Below are 6,847 nucleotides of genomic sequence, written 5' to 3' on the forward strand. Positions count from 1 at the left end.
TCTTTGTGATAACCACAAACATTGGAGCTTATTGCCTCAGCTGAACTCATTTTGCAACCCCTTTGCAAATCCACAGAAGCAGTTATCTTCAATTTGTTATTACTGTAAACTTCACTCCACATACAACATCAGAAAAAGTTTTATAATGGCTACTCCGACAGCTTTAAACATCACTCCTATGAACCCTCCCAACAAAGAGCTAGAAGCCATGCCTCTTGCTGATAAAGATTACCTCATTCAGGATTTAGTTGGGGACAAAGATCATTTACAGACCTTCTACTAGTTGAGAAACAGTTTTGTGAACAACTGTGACATGTATGGCATATGGAAATCTAATTTTCCTTTTTACTTCCTTCCTTCTGTTAATATTTTTCTTGAGATTATCCGTCTGTGTGCTGAGAACTATGAGCCAACTCAGAGAGCTGTCAAGTCTCCATCTGGGAGCATATTTTTTCATATTACTCCTGACTCTATCAACCAGATGTTAAACTTCAGACAAACTCAACTATTGTTTCCTTTTTCTATGAACTAGTTGCTGGATGAGGGCTCAAAGCTCTCTAGCTCTGAGATTGTGAGAATTGCCAAGACATTTACGAGGGCAGACCGCCAGCCTACAGGGCCACTCCATTCCTATATGTCCATTTCAATGAAGTAGGGAAACTGCTGGTAGACATGATTTCCTATGTTCTAGGTTTCAAAACCAATGAGCACATTGATGAAACAGTGTTGGTCCTATTGTCTGCATATAGCCCAGGACAGCCCCATGCTGTCAAGTATAATTATGCCAAGTTCATCTCCAACAAAATACATGACTAGCTAGTGAAACTGGATAGGGAGGGAGTCTTTAAATATTCATCATATATCTATCATTTGTTCATGTATTACCAGCCAGAATGCTTCCAATGCCCAATCAAGAGGTTGGATTCAAAGGGTGAAAGAAGGTCTGTCATCTTTTGGTCATCAGTTTTTCATGAGGTTCAAAACTCTCCATATTCCTACTGTGAGTTCATTGACCAGTTTGTTTACCCAATCTCTTGTCTCCTAATGAGAACTCCTCCTCCCAAGATATCTTATGACATGCAAAAGATCTTGCAGCTGTCCAAGAATTACAAAATAGGTGATTGGTATCTCTACCAAAATCACACTGTCACTAGAATCTATGGCTGTGAGCTCTATCCTTACAGGCTCCCAAGATATGTACCAATGAGACTTTTTGCCTTGGAGTACTATAGGCAACTCGTCAATTCAAATCTCACTCATTTTAATAGTGCGAAGAAGAAAGCTCGCCTGAAATTCAAAGACCATCTAGGCCCCTTCATTATGAACAAGATAGAAGGTTGGCAACACGCTGATCAGATATTGAGGGAGAAATTCAAGTTAAAAAGAAGTTTCTGGTGGGTCCCTTATGACCCGAATGGCTTTATCAGTTCTAGAAGAGTAAAATATAGGCTGATGGCGTATGAGCATTGTAAATTCCCCCAAATTGAACAATATGCCAACCAAGATGAGTGGCTGCAAGACACATTAGTTGAGGATTTTACCCAAGAAGAAATTATGGAGCGAAATGTCAAAGATTTAGAAAAAACTCTTGACTTGGATTCTTCTGACTAGGTAACATTCAAGCTACCACATCTAGTTGGAGAGGGTACATCTACAGCTGCAGCTTCACAAGCTGCCCAAGAAGCATCTACATCAGCAACAGGTACATCTAAAGGAAAAGAGCCAATGGATACCGAGAAAGAAATAGTTACAGAACAGCTTGCCACCTCAATGGAGCAAACTCAAGAAAAAGCTCCTCCACAGCAAACAGAGGCACTGCAAATACCAGCTTTGCAAACTCCTGCTAATGAGGAAAGAGGTAAGAAGCGAGACCGAGAAGACTCCACACCTGCTAGTGGGTCTACACAGCAGCCTGAAGCCAAGAGGCAAAGAGTTGATCCTCCAATTGAGGAGAAAATTAGTGAAGAGGTCCTAGAAAGTCCAAGGCGAGAAAGAAAAGCAAGCCAGCACACACCTACTAGCTCTTTCCAGCAAGAGGAAGAGAGGCAGCATGGCATGGAGGTATCCTCCTCAGCACAACAGAGCAAACGGCCACCTAGTATCAAAACTGCTTTCATGGAAATTAAGGCTCAAAATGAACTGTTAAGAGTACAATTATATGACCAATTCCTCAAGGCAACACCTGCCAAACAACAAAGATTGATGGCAGCATATGACTTCAAAGAAGAAAAAATGATTCTCAGCCATTTCAAGCCGAAGATACAGCAGCCACAGTCAGCTGCAGATTATGTCAAGATAAATTTAGAGGTCCTTGCAAAGGACATTCACCCCATGGATCAAATAGAATTGCACAAGCAAACAGGTGAGTTGGTCTATGCCACTCTAGCAGATAAGGCCATGCTAGCCCATGAAATGAAGGAATCATTGAAAAACACAAACATTCAATTAGATTTGGAGAGAATATCTTCCTTGGCTAAAGATAATATGATAAAAAATTTGAAGGATATTATTGTGGACCTAGGACATGATCCCAAGGATCCTAAGGGTGTCAGAGCCCTTATGAAGAAAAAAGAAGATGATATTGTAGCCCTTAGTAAACAATTGGGGTTGCCTTCCACTATGCACCCTCAAACTGCAGAGCTCGCACAAGAAAAAGTTGCTGAGGATACAATGGATATACTAATGAGAATGCACCAAAGAATAATTCAGATGGAGAAAGAATTGGAAAGAGAATTTCAAGGCAAGCAGGGAGAGTCGACCTCCCAGCCACCTCAAACAGTTCCAGCTGATGTCCCTGTTCCTCTTACACAAGCAGCAGTGACCCCTCCTATCATCTCAGCATCCACAACAGCTTCATCCACCATAGATGCTATAGCAGCAGCAACAACAGCAGTACCTGAATCTAGCATGAGCATGGAAGAAATGATGAAAGCTTTCAAGGAGCTAGAACTTCAGGCAACAGAGATGAAAGAGGCCAAGGAAAAGCTGGCCAAACTAGAAGTGAGCTACAATAAATCCAAAATGACAGTAGCTGAAAAAACAAGGGAGATTAAGGCCTTGAATGACAAAATAAAGGCCTTGGAGAAGGAGCTGACTTTGGACAAGAATCTGGCTGAAATAAAGAAGATTTTGTGGGCCAAAATCAATCAATCAATTACTGAGAAATGGAAACAAATCCAAACCATGCATGAACAGATAGAATTAATAGGTCTAGCCCAATTTAAGACTCAAAGGGCTAGGGCAACATTGGGAAATATGCCTGAGCAGGCCAACAGAATGATTCGTTTCTTGAACACTCATACTAAAGAGGAGTTGTTGGCATTAGACATCAGTAACAAGACAGAAACTGTTCTGACATCAAAATAGGTGCTAACCCTAAGAAATTTTGTGCAAAGTTTGGAAAGAAAGTGTCAGGAGATGCAGGCAGAAGTGGATGATATCAAGCTGAAACTTGCAGCATTGCAGAACAGGGGATTGTCTGGCCTGACAACCAGCGCTGGAAGACTGCTGACCCGGGAACAGTATACCACCAGAGTGAACAATTATGTTACAAATCAGATTACAGCATCTTCAAGTTCCTCAGAAGAAGCAGGACCTCCCTCTGGACAGTCTCTTTATGATAAGTTAGAAAACCTGTTTTTTATTGAGCATGAAATCAATCATCTCTTTGAGGTCACGCCCACTTTTTACAAATATACCGAGGTAGATGAGACATTAATAAAGATACAAAGACATCAGCTGCCCAGAGAAGATTGGTGGCAAGCAATGCTAGAAATTTTGCCCAAGTAATCTTGTATTTTTCCTCTTCGTTCAGCTTCAAATTTTGGTCAGATTTTGGTCACCTACAGGTCAGCAGAATGGAGTACGTGGGCACCAGACAGAGCATGAAGACAACAGGTGGAGCAGGTCAAACCATTGACTCATCAAAGTGCTAGGACAACCGGCCCAAAAAACGCAAATTAAAAGCGCAGCCTCAGCCAACTTTGTTGCTCCAAAAAGTCAAAATTTTTCTGACAAAAAAGATAGCTAGCATACCAATATTAAATGCAGCATTTAATTCTTCATTTACTCCCTTGGAAGAGTTGGTGATGTAATTTATTACATGAAGACTCATCATCTAGATATTTTGTATCTTATTTTTGTATATATACCTCCCCATAGAATGTATTTGGGGTTGGTTGGTGATTCTCTCTAAGAGCTGCGCTGTAACTTTTCAGACTTTATAATACAAAGAGCTGGTGAAGTTCATGGTCTCTGCACTGTCTGGATGTGAAATTAATGAACTGCGTTCTACTACAGAATTCCTGTGTCGTTTTAATGGAACAATAAGTTTTTTCTAAACCATGTTTTGTCCTTTCTGTGTTTGCAAAGTTCACAAATGTTTCATGATATTAGTAACAGAGAAGAAGAATAGCTTAGGACTTGTTTGAATACACCCTCTACTCAATCTCTGTTTCTAACTGTGTTTTCTTCATAATTGGTCATAAATATGAATTCTTGATTGCTCATGTTTGCACTGATTCTCTCATTATGAATACTATTTAGGAATTTTTAATTGCTCCTAGATAATATTCTCACATGTTCCCTCTATCAGCATAGTGAAAGATCCTTGATTGCCTTTCATTCCCTGATTTCATGCCATCATCTCCCAAATTTGAAGAATTGTTCCATGGATGCCTGTCTGGCTCTGTAGTGGTACCATTTCACCAAAAAGCACTTTCAGCAGTACACAATCATTGACTCCATTGCCCAATGGTCTAAGCTGTTCTGAAGACTGCATACCAGTTCTGTTTGAAATCATCATCCAACCAAATTTAAAACAAAACCTGTGCATCATAACTAGCCTAAAATTACTCCAAAACAAAGCTAAAATATTAAGAGAGAGCCCTCTCTGGTTGCAGGTAGGCTAGGACCTGCAACTAAAAGATTGGTTAGTGGTTACCTCGGCCGTATTCCCTTGGGAGGCAGGGAACAACCGGGGTGATAACATGAGTCCAAGAAGAGAGTTGTAATAAAAAACGTGAAAAAATGTATAGCAACACTAGGCTGAATGTGCTCTCTGAAATATTGGTATAAGGGAGGTGGTTTAAGGATCACCACCTACATTGAAATGCTTAGTTTCATTCCCAAAACTCTTCCAAGTCTGGCATAAAGCTCAGGTCTTCTGCTAGAGGAAGTGCTCCTGATGTTTTGAAGAGGGAAACCTTAAACCAATAAATGGAGGTCTCACTCCACATAAAAGGGAGAATCTCAACCTGAAGAGGGAGGTCTCAACCTGTGATGGTTTAAGGATGACCAACAACTCTGGAAGCTTAATTCATTTCCTGGAATTATTCCAAAACTGGCAAGAAGCTGAAGTCTTCTGCTAGAGGAAATGTCTCGAATTCTTTGAAGAGGTGTCACCAACTAAAGGCATGCTCAGGGGCATCTTTGCCTCTAGCTACAACTCTGAATCTGGTATAGTAGGTTGTGTCTTAGGCTTGCTTGATGTGGCTTTGAAGCTTGTAGATGACCATCACTTCCTCCCTTTTCAAATACAAGGTGAGGTGATGGAGAAAACTCAACTGCATGACTATTTAATACTCTAGAACAAGTTCAAACATATGACTGAAATATCTTCTTGGTTATTGATGCCCATTGCCAAGAAGCGATCCATCTAAGATGAATCTTTGTTCTTGCAAGAGGTTTGTTTATGACACATCTCTTTGAAGAATGACTAGTTTTATGACAGTGCTTACATGGATGAAGATCAAAACAGTGATATTTCATATGGCCAACTCGGTCACAGTGTTGGCATTTAACAACTTGTTCTGGGTGATGTGGAAGAGGAGCAAAGTTTGGAACATCTGAAGTTGAACTATCATGAAGGAATCTAGCACTCTGAAACTGAATGGGCTTTGAGCAGTCTGGAATATGAAAGGAAACCTCCTTGTCATATCCAAGACCTATTCTGTGCTTATTATGGACAAGCTCTTCCCAAGGTCTGATGATGGGCTTGGGAAGTGCAAACTAAACTTCTACATCTACATACAACTCTCCTGCTTTATTGGGCACTAGATCTGAATCAACTGTAACAGTATTGTCTTGCTATTTATGGGAGTCTATTTCTATCTTCTGAATAGAAACAGGTTCAGAATGATGACTCCACTATTATAATTCTTCCTACTGTAGTTGAGATTCAAGCTGCAAAAAACCAATCTGTTCTTGTGCATATTGTAGACAAGTCTAAATTTCTGAGACAGAGCCTTTGTTGATTTGGAATGTGTCATCAGAAGTAGATTGTAGCAGAGTTTTCAAGAACTCTAATACTTCAGCAATTTCAGTCATTTTTTCCAATGTCAAACTTACACTTTAAAAAGTTGATGCCAAAGAATCTGATGCCAATGAAACAAATAATTTTTAAACTATCAAGCTTCCAAGAGATGCATGGATCTAAAAGAAATTTTGTTCTTCCCCATGGCCCCTACCAATGATCCTTGACAACAAGATCATCAAAATGGAACCATCATAATACACAAGATGAAATTTGATTTTATAGATGTAATGTCTCGAGTTGTGTCTCTATATTAGGATTAAAACCTATCTATTTCTTGCCACGCATTTTTGTCCAAAAGAACCATATATTTCATATTTATCCATAGATAGTTGATATGGATGAAATTGACTTTTCCTTGGGAAGCCTTCCTATCTGGGTCTCTGAATCAGGGTCCAAACCAATTTCTATCACCTCAAACATCTTATCCAAATGAACCACATCCTTCATACCATAGTTATATATTACAACTGATATGTTTTTATTCGCTGTTGGTATGGCAGAGTATGTGGGAGTAGTGCTAGGGTAGAGTAT

The sequence above is a fragment of the Pinus tabuliformis genome, chromosome 1_2 (genome assembly GCF_031772625.1).
Source record: "Pinus tabuliformis cultivar Carrire ecotype Pingquan chromosome 1_2, CPIR1, whole genome shotgun sequence".
In the NCBI taxonomy this organism is placed as follows: domain Eukaryota; kingdom Viridiplantae; phylum Streptophyta; class Pinopsida; order Pinales; family Pinaceae; genus Pinus; species Pinus tabuliformis.